Genomic DNA, 17,155 nt, shown 5'->3' with positions numbered 1-17,155 from the left:
GCTGATAGGACCTCAGAATAGGTATACCAAGAACCGAAACACAAATTTATTATTTTAAAATGACAGTAGAGAAAGAGACAGATGGCTGTTCCCTTCACGTGTTGTAATAGCAACTAGAGCTGTTAATTAAAGTAAGGGGCAGCTCAGAATGTGACTAAACCTATACAGAGAATTAAGTTAATATGGAGAGTTTAGACAAAATAACCTTTCTCATTTTAGAGGAAGGATTTAGATTGTGTTCAAATCATCTGGTCGTTGAGCCCATGTTGTCCTTTCACCTCTCTAGTGTTGACATCATCTTTAAACCAAATTGTGCTATAATAAGTGAAAGTAGGTAAAAAAAAAGTGAAAATAGGTAAATTCTCTTACTCCTCTGTACCTCAGTTACCCTCTTTGATACAAGTTAGTGTTTTAGATTGTTTCCTAAGGCCTCTCTAACTCAAATTATTATGTGTTTCTTTAATTGCACTATTCAGGCAATAAGGTTATTAGATTTACAACAGACATAATTCTTTGTCTCAATAAAGCTCTTAATAAAGTACATTTTCTTTGCCTATTTCGCTCTTATATTCCTGAAAAAGAAGTAGTGAATTTGGCTGTACTCCAACAGATTCCCGTTGATTATAAGAAAGTTAAAGCCTTCCATTAAAAACATATTTTAATGTCACCAAATCGCCATAAGATTATTGATACCTGTTTGTTTAGAAAGGAGCCTAGGAAAAACAGTTTCATTAAGATGCACATCGTACATTTCAAAGACACAATGTATTTAATCTGATTAGTTGGCTGAGACCCAGCCAGTGCTCTGTCAGCAGATCAGGAGTAAAACAATGAAGCTATAATTAATGAAATTAATGCCAGATATAGAAACTTGAGATTTGAGGTGACATTTCGGTCATAACATTTCCTTTGAGTTTAGCAGAATGGAGAGACAGTTTAGTTGGAAGTAATTGTTCTTAGTTTAATGGCACATGATTAGATGAGAATGGTTATTTTTCTCATGCTACGGGCTGCTCGGACTATAAGTTGGCAGGCACGACAGTACAAAACTGTCAGACGAATTTAATCAGAAAGTTGAGAAAATAAAAGGGTATGATTTAATTTACTATTTTTAGCTTCTCTTTTTTATGAGTACAAGTAAACTTTCATGGCATGTCCGTTTTCATCATTCTAATAATATGAAATTGTTGGTCGCCAGTCTTTCTAACCCTCTCCATCCGATCAATTGTCAAGTCTTGTTAGATTCGCCTCCTAAGGGGTGCCTGGGTGGCTCAGTCGTTAAGCGTCTGCCTTCGGCTCAGGTCATGATCCCAGGGTCCTGGGATCAAGCCCCACATCGAGCCCCACATCGGGCTCCCTGCTCCACGGGAAGCCTGTTTCTCCCTCTCCCACTCCCCCTGCTTGTGTTCCCTCTCTCGCTGTGTCTCTCTCTGTCAAATAAATAAAATCTTTAAAAAAAAAAAAAGATTCGCCTCCTAAATATCTTTTAGATCTATCTCCACAGCCATTGTTTGGCCATCGTCCCTCACCAGAGCTTCCCAACTGGTCTGCCTGCTTTAGTCTTGCCCTGATCAGGTATTTTCTTCATAGAGCAGTCGAGGTGATTTCTAGCAAACACTGTCAGACTGTGCCACAGCCTTTGATAAAACACACCAGTTATGCCCCCAGCCCCCCAGTGAGTGGACTGATGTGTTTTTTCAAGTGATAAGTACAATATCCCCTCAAAATACAACACCAAATACTCCTTATCCGATAGAGGTTTTCAGCATTCCAAGGAAATAGAAAAGTTTAACCTCTCACTGTAAAAATAGTTTTGCATAATAAGATCTTGGTCTCTGAAAGTAGATATCAAAACATAAATAATAGTAATAGTAATCACAGCTAACACTTATTGAGTCCTTTATGAAAGACAGGAATGGAAATTGTGAGGAAGAGTCCATAGTCAGGATCATTGTCAGGTGCTGTGGAAGACCGATTCTTGCACAGCTTTTGGGTGGGAGAGCATGATGTCAAGTTAAGACCAGTGTTCAGTGAGCAATTTGTATGGATGAGATGTGAGTACACACTTGAGGTGAAATAGGAAATGCCTATAACAGGTATGCTGAATGTGTACTCTCCTTCTGGAGTTAATAAATATTAAGGACAGATGAATTATAAAATGATATCAGCAAGGGAATAGCAAATCTTTCTAACTGCATGCAGTCTGAGTCACTGAGCCTTGTTTGGATTACATGTTATAACACTTTGCAGGTGCAAATCTATCTAGCAGTGGACGCTCGCATAATCTGGGGGCTTCTCTTTAAGATAAAAGTAATATAAAATTATGACATCAAATGTATGAAAATGTGCTTCACTGTGCTAGTGAAGGTCTCTGAAACCTAAGCTTTGTTAAGTGTCATGTTAAGTCCACCTCTGGCAGTTTGAACCTTTGAGTGTTTACTGTGTTTGTCTTGAAATATAGTCTATGTACTTTTCCCTTTCTTTTATGGTGATAGGAACATTTCTGCATTAAAATCCTACCATATTCTAATAACAGCGCTAGACTTAGATCTTGGGGTAGTTTATAGTGAGTTCTACTTCTTCCACAGTTTATTAGATATTATACACACTTAAAAGAATTGATGTCTCAAGAAAGACTAAGAAAACAATATATATTGCTGGAGGCAAGAAGTGGATTTAAAAGAGCATGATAGCAGCCTCCACAATAACCAGGAGCTGTCAGCATCAGCGAGAATGGAGCCCTCAAAGACGGTGTTAAGTGATAATGATGGCTTCGAATCACAGAGGGGAAATTGTCTTTATATTGTGAAAGAATAATTATGTAATTTTAACACAAACTTTGTTTGTGGAAACTTTGACATTAGACATGGGTTTTGGAAATTAGTTTAGCCTACATAGAAAACATACCTATTTCTTGCCTCCATTCATTTCATGGAGATACAACATAGGTACAGCAAAACTGATGTGCCTACTTGTATATGTATGAATACGCTAGATATGGTCGAACTCAGTAAGCAGGGTATTTGGAATATACACATTTGAGAACAACAAAATAGGGTGTTTGATTATGTGACTTCTCATTTTAACCTCAAAAGCAATTTTTTAAAGTAAAATTTTAAAAGTTTTTAAAACCTCTTTATTTATGGCTTCCTAAACTATAATAAAATTTAGAACTTGTTAGAGAAAAAGACAAATTTGGTGGCTAATTTGTATATTAATTGTCTTTTTTTTCACCATATGCATCATGGTATATAGGTCCACATTTATGGCTTAGTGGAATGGTTGAAACGTAGCATATAAGCCAGGATGAGGGCTCTTGAGATGCAGCATAGTGAACACCAAGAACAGAAATAACCTGGTTCCATCACTTACAAGCCATGAGGCCCTGAGCAAGTTACATAATCTCTCTTAGGTACTGCCTTTTTTGTTTTTGTTTTAATTTTTTTTAACTTTTTAATGTACTTATTATCAATAGACCTTATGTTTTAGAGAAGTTTTAGGCTCACAAATTGTGCAAGAGGTACATACATCCCCCAGCCCAGCAGCACCTGCCCTGCCAGCCTCAATCACTGTTACCATAGAGGCCCAGCGTGGTACATTTGTTACAATCAATGAACCAACATTGGCACATCATTATCAACCTCAGTCCAGAGTTTACGTTAGAGCTCACTCTTTGTGTTGTACATTCTAAGTTTTGACAAATGTATGATGACATGTAGCCACTATTATTGTATCAGACAGAATAGCCTGACACCTACTCATCTCCAAATCCTGGTAATCACTGATCTTTTTACTGTCTGCATAGTTGCATTTTCCAGAATGCAGCTGTTTTCAGTGTTCCATATTTTGGCCATTCAAATAGGTACCTAGTGGTATCTCATTGTTGTTTTAAATTTCAGCTTCATAATGACATATAATGTGGAGCATCTTTTCATATGATCAGTTACCATCTGTATATATTCTTTGATGAAGGGTCTGATCATATCTTTTGCCCATTTTTTTTTTTAAGGGCAGGTTTATCATCTGAAAAAAAGAAAGGATAGTAACTATTCCACAGGGATTTTGAAAATAAACTAATTCATTTAGATATCTTAGCATAGGCCCTAGAATATAGGTACAGTAAATATTAGATGATATTTTTGTTATAAACTATCTGCTTAACTTCATAACATGTCTGAAACAATATTCTCCCCACTCCACCCCACCAACCAGCTTCTTTTCCCATTTAAAAAAAAATAGTCTCTCAATATTCTTCTTTGTGATTTGGCTTAAAATATTTCTATTATTCCCGACACATCACCTAAATGCAGAGAAATTTTGTCATTTTTTTTCCTATGGAATTTTTGAATTAATAAATGAAACATTCTCAGAAAGATACTGGGTGCTTATCTTTCTCTCTCATATATATATATATATATATATATATGTACATATATATATATATACACGTACATATATATATGTACGTATATATATAGGAGGATTTAATCAGACACAGTTCATATATCTTGCACGTTGATCAAATGAAGGATTACCTTATTAACTTCTGAAATGTTTATTAGGCAGAGAAAGTAACTGCATGATTAAATTATTTTCTAATTTTTTTTTTGGTGCTTGTTCAGAAGTGATATATCTAAGAATAAACACCACTAATTCAAAGTTTATTAAAATTGGTACAATATATAGGAATGCAGTTTCTGATTATGAGTGACACGAAAATTGATACCTGTGGGTATGTACGGCCACAAAATGCAAGCTTCTTCACCAATTATTTATTCTATCTTATGATTCCTTTGTAGGCATCTGGCCAGAGAGCTTGATTTCTATTATTCCAAGTAGATTAACTCACTTGTCTTTTCTTCCTTCTCTCTCTCTTTCTTGTTTAGACCTTAGACATATTGTTTTGTAATATTAATAAGCCTTTGACTATTAGACATTATTGTATATTGTTTCTCTTAGTATTATTTGTATGATATAAATAATTCTGTTCACAAATGTCAAAACATTCTGCAAAGATATATAAGATAAAATTTCCCCCAAAGATCACCAGGTCAGATAAGAATTTTGCCAGTATACCGTGGTTCTCTACTATTAACAGAATGCTTGTAGACAGGTCATTTTTCACTTTAAAATCTGGGAGAAAATCTAGGCTGCCTTAGGAGTTCAGTTATATTTTAAGGTAAACTTTAGGGAGTTCAGTTATCATTTCCTTTTAGAAAATGTCAATCTTAAGGAAGTTTCTGATTGCATCCCATATGTTAATTATTCAGCATTTCTATATTGTGCCTTTTTTTAAGTTATTTTCTTTTGTTAAAAAATTAAAGTGAATTAAAATGATATCAAAGAAGCTGAGAAACCATGTGGTTTAGGGAAAACTTTTTTAAATCCTAGTATAATTCACATGCAGTGTTATGTTAGTTTCAGGTGTACAATACAGTGATTCAGTAATTCTCTACATTATTCAGTGCTCATCACAATAAGTGTACTCTTCATCCCTTCACCTCTTTCACCCATCCCCCATTAATCTCCCTTCTGGCAACCACCAATTTGTTCTCTGTATTTGAGTCTGGTTTTTTGTTTGTCTTTTTTTTCTTTGTTCATTTATTTTGTTTCTTAAATTCCACATGAGTGGAAATCATAGGGTATTTATCTTTCTCTGACTGACTTATTTCACTTAGCATTAATACCCTATAGATCCATCCATGCTGTTGCAAATAGCAAGATTTCATTCTTTATTATGGCTGAGTGATATTCCATTTTATATATATATATATATATATGTATACACACACACACACACACACATACACACACACCACTTCTTTATCCACTTATCTATTGGTGGGCACTTGGGTTGCTTCCATATTTTGACTATTGTAAATAATGCTGCTGCAATAAACATAGGCGTGTGTATATCTTTTCAGATAGATCTCTGTTTTTTCATATTCTTTGGGTAAATACCTGGTAGTGCAATTACTGGAACATGTGGTAATTCTGTTTTTAATTTTTTGAGGAACCTCCATACTGTTTTCCACAGTGTCTGCACCAGTTTGCCTTTCCCACCAACAGTGCAGTAGGGTTCCTTTTTTCCACATACTTGCCAAAACTTACTGTTTCTTTTGTTTTGGATTTTAGCCATTCTGACAGCTATGAGGTGATAGCTCATTGGAGTTTTGCTTTGTATTTCCCTGATGATGAGTGATGTTGATAGGGAAACTTAATACTTTAATTTTTAAACACCTGTTTACGTCATGGCAGAAAATTAAATGGTTTCATAAGACATGTATGTACATGTTCAAGCCAATCATTCAGTTTTCTTTTAAAATACATGTGCTAAATATCATATGTTTGTGATTATTACTTCGAAGTGACATTTTCACATCTAGAATAAAAGGCACTCGGTAATAGTGTCCATAAAATCATAGAGACTTTATTTTACACTTCAATAAGTTTCTATATATAACTTCAGAGCAAAAATTAGAAGCGAAAGTCTCTTTTTATTGCAAAGCACAGAACCAGAATAACTGTTGAATTATAAATATTTATCCAGGTTCTGTTCTAAGCCTGCAAGCAAACAAAAAATTATTTGAATTTCTGCCAAAGGAGATGTCAAAAAATAGCTATAGTTTGAGACTGAAAAAGATGTAGCAGCCTATACAAAAAGTAAGCCTTATAACTTTGGGAGAAAACAAGTTTTAAATTGTCAGGTAAAAATGGATATAACTGCATTTTCTAAAGTGAACAGTTACAGTGGCATGAGGGATAGAAATTTCACCAAAACTTTAGATTTAACTAGAGGTCAAGTATTCAAGTGTATCAAAATATCCAATTAATTTAATTATCATGTGGCTTAATGGTTAAATGCAAATAAATCTAACCTCTCTAGAAAATAAATCTAGACATACATCTGTCCATGTATATTTTCACAAAAAGGTGAGGAAAAAACTAACTGGTTACCGTTGAATGTGATTTATGAGCAAGTGTCTCTTGCTTCTTTGTGGAAGAAGAGTCATTCATATTTTATATAGTGATTATATATAATTTATTTTTATATTCTCCCCTGCCCCACTTCACTAATCAAAATAAGAAGCTCTTAGTATCATTATGTCCCTTGCATTTTTGTTAGTGACCTCTTCTAGTGGATCTGGCAATCTAGTAGATTACTGACCAGTATGAGACTTCTGTGTCATTCAAAAAGTTGACTTCTCCAGCACTGACATTTTTAACTTTCCTATTCTTCCTGTTCCTCCATTCCTCCTAGTATCTCTACTGAAGAATGCATTGAGCATCTAATACCTGACACAGTGTTGGATAATAGAGATGCCAAGGTAGATAAGAGCTCCCTTAAGAAGCTTATTCCAATCTGATATGTGTTTGTAACTGCAGTGAATGGACAAATAGAAACTGTGTCTTAGAGGCACCTGGGTGGCTCAGTCAGTTAACCAGCTGCCTTCGGCTCAGGTCATGATCCCAGGGTCCTGGAATCGAGCCCCATATTGGGCTCCCTGCTTGAAGAGGAGTCTGCTTCTCCCTCTCCCTCTCTCTGCTGCTCCCCCTACTTGTGCTCTCTCTCTCTGTCAAATAAATTAATAAAATCTTAAAAAAAAAAAAAGAAACTGTGTCTTAAATTCAGGTGCAGCTGGTTGTGCTTTTGCATATGCTCTCTACCCACCCCAGAATGTGTCTTTCTCACATGGTAGACAGGGACTGTGTAACAAACTACTACTTGTTTTTCGAGACTAGGTTTAAACATAGAGGTTGAGTGGGTTGATCCTTCATTCCATTGCCATAGCATCTTGTCGTTCAGCATGTAGAAGAGTACCTGGCAGAAAAGAGATGTTTAATAAATTAATAAATGTTAAGAGTTATTACTGAATGAAGTTAATTATGCATGTCACTGAGATATTTATAATACTAGTGGGTGAGAAATGTGGGTGTATGTGCCTATGCATACGTGTGTGTGTGTGTGTGTGTGTGCATGACAATATGGTATATTTCAAAGACATTAAATTAAAGTAGAAAAATCAGGAAAGATTTCATACATTTAATGGCATTTGATTTGAGCTTTGAATATGAGGAATTATGTCAAGAGGTGGAGAGATGAGAGGACATTTCAAGTATTTGATACATGGACCAAGTAATATGTCTGGAACATAGTAATTTTTTTAAGATTATTTATTTATTTATTTGACAGAAAGAGAGCACAAGCAGAGGGAGTGGCAGGCAGAGGGAGAGGGAGAAAGCAGGCTCCCTGCTGAGCAAGGAGCCTGATGTGGGACTCGATCCCAGGATCCTGGGATCATGACCTGAGCCAAAAGCAGTTGCTCAACCAACTGAGCCACCCAGGCTCCCCTAGAACATAGTAATTTTTAATGGGAAAGCCATCCATTCAAGAAAATTGGAGCAGATGGGCGCCTGGGTGGCTCAGTTGGTTAAGCAACTGCCTTCAGCTCAGGTCATGATCCTGGAGTCCTGGGATCGAGTCCCGCATCGGGCTCTCTGCTCAGCAGGGAGTCTGCTTCTCCCTTGGACCCTCCCCCCTCTCATGCTCTCTCTCTCTCTCTCATTCTCTCTCTCAAATAAATAAATAAAATCTTAAAAAAAAAGAAAATTGGAGCAGAATAATGTAGAGGTTAAAAAGAATAGCATGGAATTGGAGGGCTTGACTTTACACCTTTACTACCACCGTGTCTTGTCATGTGACATTGGACAAGCTATTTCCCCTCCTAATACCTCAGTATCATTATCTATCATATGAGAAAATGAAGACTACATACTTCATAGAATGGTGGAGAGAATTACAATATACATAGAAAATACTTTGGATATAGCATATATCTTTTACTGTGTGTTGTAGTTATTGTTAAGAGTTTTTAAAGAGATAAAACTATAACGGACACTTAGTGTTTGAAGGAGCTAGGAAGATATGCTGGTAAGTTTTGAGTTTGTTTCTTATTTCTTGTTTAAATTTTATTTATTTATTTTGTTTAAATATCACATAATTTAAATGCTACTAGGCCCTGCCTCCTAATATTCTCACATTAGAGGTTAGGATTGCAACCTGTATATTAAGGGGACACAAACTTTCAGTTCATAACCCCATACAAAGTGGATATGAATGACATTTTTTAAAGTACAGTTCTAGGAATATCTTTAAAAAAAACAGGAAATAATGTAAGCATTTAATTATTGTAATTTATATGTAACAGTTTTTAAAAGCTGACGTGTGTTATTGCTTTAGACAATATTTAAAAAAGTTTTCTTCCCTATGACTAGAGATAATGTTCTTCAAAATAATTAAATTCCAGCATTATCTGAAAAATGTTCTTTTTTTTTTTTTAAGTGAGAACTGTATTACATTTGCCCTTTGAAAAACATCTTTTCTGATGTCAGTCTTATAATATGGGGTATTCCCCAACAGTAATTTGGTTCCATTATATTTACATCATTAAGATGTTCTAGAAGCTAAAAATCCTATTTTAACAGGAGAAAACTATAGAAGGAATAGATTTAAGTAGTTATTGTTCTGGTTCTGTAATTGTCAGTGTAAGGAAACATGTTTTAATTGGTGCCATACAGGAAAAGAGAAAGAGATACTCTCAAAATGGAACATTTCCACTGTTGGGTTAAGGAAATGATAATCAGTTGAAAGTGTATTGGTCAAATCCTGGAATGCTTCTGCATGAAGTGGGAGTGGATAGCTGATTGTAGTGCCTTGTCAACACAGCAGAGAGGTTAATTGTATTTCAAGGGAAGTATTTGCTACTGTAAAGCCAGTCACATTTGCGCAGGGTACACCATGTTGACAGTGCCAGGCATTACTCTGTTTATATTATATGTACTAATGGGCCTTCCTCTTATTTCAGATAAATGTGGACAACATGGTCTATGTCAAATTAATAGAAACCAAAAATGCAAAAATTATTTCATTTGCTTGGGAGTTATTTCTGAGAAATGGGGTGATCACTAAAGAATCAAAATATATCTAAAAATGACCTTTGAGCTAATTGGAACCCCAATAATGATAATTATAATAGCTACCAGTTGTTGAGCCTCTGTTATTTACCAGGTAATATAGTAGACCCATTAAATAGATCATATAATTTGTAATTGCAATAACCTTATAAATTATATATCTTTATCCCTTATAACTGTCCATGTTTTATAGCAATTAAGGTTCAGATAGTTTCAATAATATGCCTAAGGTCTTACTAATAGTGTGTGGTTAAAACCACAGCAACCTCAATATTCAAAGCCCACGTTCTTTGGCTTAATATAAGCTTGAATCTCTTAAATACGTTTTCAGCAGTATGACCATGAATTATCTGTCATATTTTCTACCTGCCATTAACTCTTCACACCTGCATTTATATTCCTTTTTGGGAGTCTAACATTTTCTTTGTTGTCATTAAAAATCTATTTTCCTTTCTTTTCTTCTTCTGGAAACTGAGAAACCTGAAGTATTACATTTGAAATCTTTGTTGCTAAGTTTCTTATTGACATTTTATTTTCTAACAAATGTAATTGGGTTTTTCTTCTTCCGTTTATCTTTTAATCTTTTTAGAATTTTTTGACCTAGCTTGAGCAATAATGGCAAGCTTATGTCTGCTAACACATTGTAAGACCAAGTGCTGTAAATAATAGAGGATAATATTGGGTTGAATGCATGCCAGAAACTTGTACTCTTCTCTAAAAGTGTCTGAGCAGAATATATTGTGCTTTAAAGGGATTCCATCTACTTGAAAACTGCAGTTTCTGGAAGCAATTTATATATTCTTAATAGCTTTGCAACCTATATCCCAGAGGAGCCTGATGCCATAACCTTAGTATTATTGAACAGTGGTGTACACAGTGTCTTTGTTTTATAAACAAGATAAAAAAAAAAACAAACATCATATACTTCTTCAGAAAGTTTATAGTTTAAACTTGGGTTCAGCTCAGTGCACCACAACAGAGAGCAGGCAAAGAATGCCAAGTAAGCCTTACAGTTATGGTAGCTTGGGGGATGGGCAAAATTTTGGGAGTACTGCAGGGAAGAAGTGGCTACAGACTTTATTTAGTAATCCTCAGAGCAAAAAACGTAGGGCAGTCTAGGAAACTGCTGGGGTAATAGCACATGCTACACATGCTAAGCTGTTAGTCAATTCATTTATAAAAACCACTGCCGATTTGGAAAAAAAAAAGACAAAAAGACAGATTTGATGAAGAAAAACAATGTCTTATTTGGCTAAAATTTGCAGGTGTGTGTGTGTGTGTGTGTGTGTGTATGCATATAAATGAAACTTGTAGCATAGTCAGGTAACCTCCATTGAGGGACTCTTCTAGAAGAAAATAAGCAATATTTATTGCACATGCAATTTATACATATCACTTAATTTTAATTAATCCTCACAATATCTATGTAAAATCAGTAGAGTGGGCCTTAATTTACAGATGATGAAACTGAGGATTAAAGAGATTTAATAGTTGTTTTAAAGGTCACACATTAATTAGTAGCAGAACTGGGGTTCAAGTACTTCCTCAGAGTTGTGAGAAGTCAAGATAACATGTACAATGTGCTTAGAAAGATTCTTGGACCCAGTGAGCCCTATAGGAATATTACTTGTTATTATTGTTACCTATCATTATTACTACATGGCTTAATTAAAAGAGATTTTCTCTTTTTTTCCTTTTTGTTTAGTGCACACATAAAACACAGCCACCCTAATGGGAGTTCCCTTTCTTTCTTTCTTTCTTTCTTTCTTTCTTTCTTTCTTTCTTTTTCTTTCTTTCTTTCTTTTTTCTTTCTCTCTCTCTTTCTCTCAGCAACTTCTATATTAAGGTTTAGATAAATCCTCTGCTGTGCAGAAGTTATTGATTATTTGATGTTTTCTGTGTCACAGCATTCAGACATTCCTCTTGGCCTGTGGTTATATTGTGTTTAACCATCTCATACCCACGTCATGTAGGCGACCATTTCTGACTAGCAGAAACAACAGAGAATAACTGAATTGGAGGCATTCTGAAAGTTTCATTAAGGACTTGTCAAATAGCAACTCGCTTTGCCATTTTCACTTAAAAAGCTCTCAGACTTGTTATTTGAATGAGTGATCAGTTCAGTTAAAGAGAAACTTACAGGTAGAATCAGGAAGGGGGAAAGTCAAAAGGAAAAAGGTTAGACTCCGTTGCCTCTATCATTTTAGATCAACACACTAGTGCTGGAATACATTAAGCAGAAATATATAGCTTTTTTATCTAAGAATTAATGCAGAGAATACATCTTTTTTCACAAAATGTTTTTCATCTGAGGATCAAAAGTCCCAGCTATTTCCAGTAGCAGCATCTGTTGCTTTACCATTTTCCACAGAGATGAGCTCGTGTTGATTTTCATCACATTTGTTCAAGTCTGGAACCTGGTTAAAATACGCAAACAGCCGCACTGCCGGTTAAGAGTTGCAGTCACATACTGCCCTGTGAATAATGCTATTTACCTACCTGCATTTATTTCGATTCAAATGGCATTTGCAATTATGAATCTAAGCATGGATTATTTAAAAATGATTTAGAGTAAGAAGCATAAGATAACGCAAACTACAAGGAAGAATACTATGTTACACACATATTCTTAGGAAACATAATTATATTTACTTTAAATCTTTTCAATTGTATTTTATTTTTTAACATCATTTTGGGAAAACTTTTGTAAAAAGAGGTAGTCTGTCAATTATGTGTTATCTTAGAACATTGTCTAAACTGCAGATTGACCATCAAAGGCATTTCTCTGTTATCCAACCTACAATGCTTTAATATCATTATCCATATGTTAACTTCACATTAATATTCTGAGTTGAAACCAGATTTAAAAGCTATGATGCTGGATACAAAAATACTGATTCAAAGGGACACATACACCTTGATGTTTATAGCATCATTATCAACAATAGCCAAATTATAGAAAGAGCCCAAATGATGAATGGATAAAGAAGCAGTGGTATGTGTGTATACATACATACATATATTTTTTTGGGTCATTTCTGCATTGTATTTTTTTTCAGGCGTTGGGGGGTAGGTGAGGAGTATGAGTAGATGCCTCAGTGTCCTGGATGCAAAAGGCACCACAAAGAACTGGGTGGAGGAAGACTGCTTTCCCTGTCTGTCTTGGTCAGTGTCTCCTTGTCCTGGGAAGGGCCTCCCTGCTTTGACTCTTGCCCGCTCCCTGTCAAGTCCACAATGTCCAGGTCACGTAGGAGGAGCCTGAATGGGGATTAAACCACGAGCAGTTTTATTTTATTTTATTTTTTAAAGATTTTATTTATTTGACAGAGAGAGACACAGCGAGAGAGGGAACACATGCAGGGGGGTGTGGGAGAGGGAGAAGCAGGCTTCCCGCGGAGCAGGGAGCCCGACACGGGGCTCCATCCCAGGACCCCGGGACCATGACCTGAGCCCAAGGCAGACGCTTAATGACGGAGCCACCCAGGTGCCCCCCACGAGCAGTTTTAATGGTCTGGTTTTCTCCCCCACACAATTTCCCCACTGTTAGTATTACTATTACTACAAGAATAAAGGATCCCTGAAAGCCTATCCCCTCCTCTCCCTTGGGCCCCCCTTGACAGGACTTACCCCCTACCAACCCCCCTGGATATCTGGGTAAAAAAAAAAATAAAAGTGAAAGGCACAGCAGGGGCGGGGGTAGGGGTCTCAAGTGCCAGGGAGTCTGAGGGGTAGTGCAGGGGCAGGGCCAGGCCCTTGGGGATTGAGAAGCGTCCTGAGGGCTGGGGCTAGAATGTATTATGCTAAATAAGTCAGTCAGAGAAAGACAGATACCACATGATTTCACTTATGTGTGGAATTTAGGAAATGAAACAGATGAACATGGGAGAAGAAAAAAAGAGAAGCAAAGCATGAAACAGACTCTTAAATATAGAGAACAAATTGAGGGTTGCTAGAGGGGAAGTGGGCAGAGGAATGGGCTAAATGGATGGTGAGGATTAAGGAGGGCACTTGTGAAGAGCACTGGGTATGTAAGTGATGAATCACAGAATTCTACTACAGAAACTAACATTATATGTTAGGTAACTGGAATTTAAGTAAAAACTTAAAAAAGAAAAAAAATCTTAAAATAAATATGATGCTGTTGAATTGGAAATGTTTATATTTGTGTGCCTACATCTAATGAAAGTGTAAAAGAAACAGCAGAAAACAAACGAGGGTTAAAGTGCTGGCAAATGTTCTTGGTATAATTACTAAAGTATTGTCATGGGTTTAGTCACCTTGCTGCAGGGCTTTTTAATACCACCCCAAGCTTCTACACTCAGTCTCCCAAGCTACTACAGATACTTAGGTGGAAAATAAGAAACCCTAAAAATTGGGAATGTGAGTAATGTACGTTTTTCTATATTTTAAAAAATTTTGAATATTTAACTGACATTTTCAAAAAGGGAATTGCTATCTTATATCTAGCCATTTTTGAATTTAACTTTCTGTTAAATTCTGTATTGCTAATATGGCACAAATTACTTATATGTCAAAATTCCCCACTTATGTTAATGCAGTAACACTAATTTTCAGAGACAATAGGAAATGCAAAGGATCACTACAGAACAGTAAACCCAGCAGTCATTATTAAGCACTGCCTAAATACCAAGCACTGTTTTGTGCCCTTGTCCCAAACTCTCTACACTCTTATGAGAGGATACTACTCTGCTTTGTAGAAGAGAGAACGGAAGCTCAGGGAGTTTCAGGTAATTTTCACAAGCTACTTAAGTAATAGAATTGACAGCCAAATTTATATACTTTTCAGTTTTATAAAGATGCTGCCTCACAAGTATCACAGTTTGCTACGGAGGGAAGTTAGTTAATTTCATATAGTAGAATAAAATCTCCCCACCATACTTTTCTGTCAGAATCATCCACTGGCTTTGAGTAACAATGCTTATGGGTATTTGTATGTGAACAAATGTTTGAAATACCCAATGACATTGTACCATAAGCACCTTAATAATCGATGGCTTGTTTCCCCAAAGTGAAAATTTTGTAAGACTTTATTTCCCCCACTTTTCCCCACCATTTAAATTTCTCTAGTGTTTTTTTCTATGATTTCTGATAACTTTTCAGGAAACAACTCAGGGTAAGGATCAGCAATGTGGTATGTTAAAATGACAAATAATGGGGACAGAATTTTGATTTTTAATTTCATCTTCCTTTCCCAATGTAAAAAAGTCACTAAAATGAAATGAGCTAAGACGGTGATAGTAATAAAATTTTTTTTCAATATTTATTCACTTACTGTTACAAGTAATTGAACAAAGTTTAGGATCTGAATTTACTTCGACTATTAATATATGCATGGATATATAGTGACCAAAGGACAAACCTACAGACCTTGTTATGCTGTGTTATGTTGACTGTGTACCCTTACTTCAGATAATTCTCTCCACCATCAATTCTCAGTGGAATAATATTTAAAAATTAAAATGGGGTTATAAAGGAAGTACTACTACTTAGCAGTAAATATATATTTATGGTTTTTTTCTTAAATTTAAATTAATATCCTGGGCTGGAAAGATCCATAAAGAATTTACAAGAGTGATTGCTTTTGGAGAGAAACAAAAGGGTACTTCTTTGAACAAATATAGGGTACTTATTTATTTATTTTATTTTTTGTAACTTAATGGGTAGGTACATTGATAGTTGTCATTTATTCTAGGTGCTTTGCTAGATCTTTAAACTATTCAAGATAAAGTCCAGTGACTATATCAGGATATACATTTTTGAATCTTTTCTGAATAAGTATTGATCTGTAATTTTTTTCATGAAATAGAAGCTAGAAAATTGTTTGAAAAGACAGTTGCTACTGTCTAAGGCTTACAAATTACTTTTTAAACTAGTTTTGTTATCCCATATATAAATGTTTCCGGGAACAATTCCTGATAAGATGTTGACTGTGAAGACTGGTATTTGGCCTGTATCAGATTTTCAGTGTGACAGTTAATTGGATAGGTTGTTTAGAATGGGGTTCCTAACTAAAGTAACAGAGACATGATGGCAAAGTAAAAAGAACAACCAAATCAAACCAGAAATTAGAATAATACGGTACTTTTTTCTACAGCTTCCTAGAGCTGTGGCCAAGGAAGGTCAAGGGTTAATCATTTCTCTGAGCGCCATATTCCTTATCTTTAAATTAGACATAGGAATATTTTCTTATTAGGATGATATTGAGAATCAGAAATAATATACAGATAGCACCTAACCCAGTGCCTGAGATATGATCCGCATTCATCTTCTGCATCAGTTATTTTTAAAACGTCTGGAAAAGATGGTATGTAAGTGTAATAACTGCTTCCTTGGTGATATATTCAAGGCAAGATTTTGGAAAGATTCAAGGAAGAAATTATCTTCAGTACTGCTTTTCAGTTATGCATTTATCCTAATTTCAGGTATTCTTTGTGTGATCACTAGTCAGGGGGAAAGATGGCATATCCCTTTATCCAGACTATTCCAGGCTTAAACACAATGGAAATTATTTATAGGCTGACACTGGGAGAATAGAAATGTACGCAGAAAGACTGTCATCGTTTGGTTAAATTATACTTAATTTTACAGAGGTGCATTTTTACAACATGTCTATTATTTTACGCTTTAATAGGCTCTACTAGAAGTCTGATAGTAAAAGTGGAAGAGAGTGAATTTTACAACTTACAGAAAATTATATCTTTTGGCTAAAATAAGACTGAAATTTGATAATATGTTTTAAGTGTATTCATTTACTTCCAGTGTTCACGTCTAGATCAGAGGTTGACTGATTTAATAGTAACCCACTCTAAATATATAATTTGTGAAGAGAATATAGTTGAGTAAAAAAAGAGTAGCATGAGGTAAATGATACCCAAATAACATGTAAATAGCAAAATTTTAGATCTGATATCCAGCATCCAGTCTCAGAGATTCCCATAGCAGGAATACAGCTGGAAACATCACGTTGTCACAGATTACTGATTTTAGCATATGGATTCCTAAGACTCGAGCCCAAGTTCCTTCTAGCCTTAAAGGTCCAGAAGAATAGAACCACCGCGATGACCTTCCATTATCCGGTATAAAAATATTTTCAACTTTCTTTTTTTTTTTTAAAGATTTTATTTATTTATTCATGAGAGACAGAGAGAGAGAGAGAGAG

The 17,155-nt window shown here is 35.4% G+C and overlaps 1 protein-coding gene across 3 annotated transcripts in view; it reads left to right on the top strand.

Moving 5' to 3' along the window:
• The window catches only part of KCNJ3 (potassium inwardly rectifying channel subfamily J member 3), a 151,373-nt gene that overhangs the window by 131,280 nt on the left and 2,938 nt on the right, over positions 1-17,155 (top strand). The window lies entirely within an intron of this gene.

The sequence above is a fragment of the Callorhinus ursinus genome, unplaced genomic scaffold (assembly GCF_003265705.2).
Source record: "Callorhinus ursinus isolate GAN/ISIS: 27379988/994484 unplaced genomic scaffold, GSC_fseal_2.0 scaffold2, whole genome shotgun sequence".
NCBI lineage: Eukaryota > Metazoa > Chordata > Mammalia > Carnivora > Otariidae > Callorhinus > Callorhinus ursinus.
Note: the sequence above shows the minus strand (reverse complement) of the source record. Positions and strands in the feature narration are given on the sequence as shown.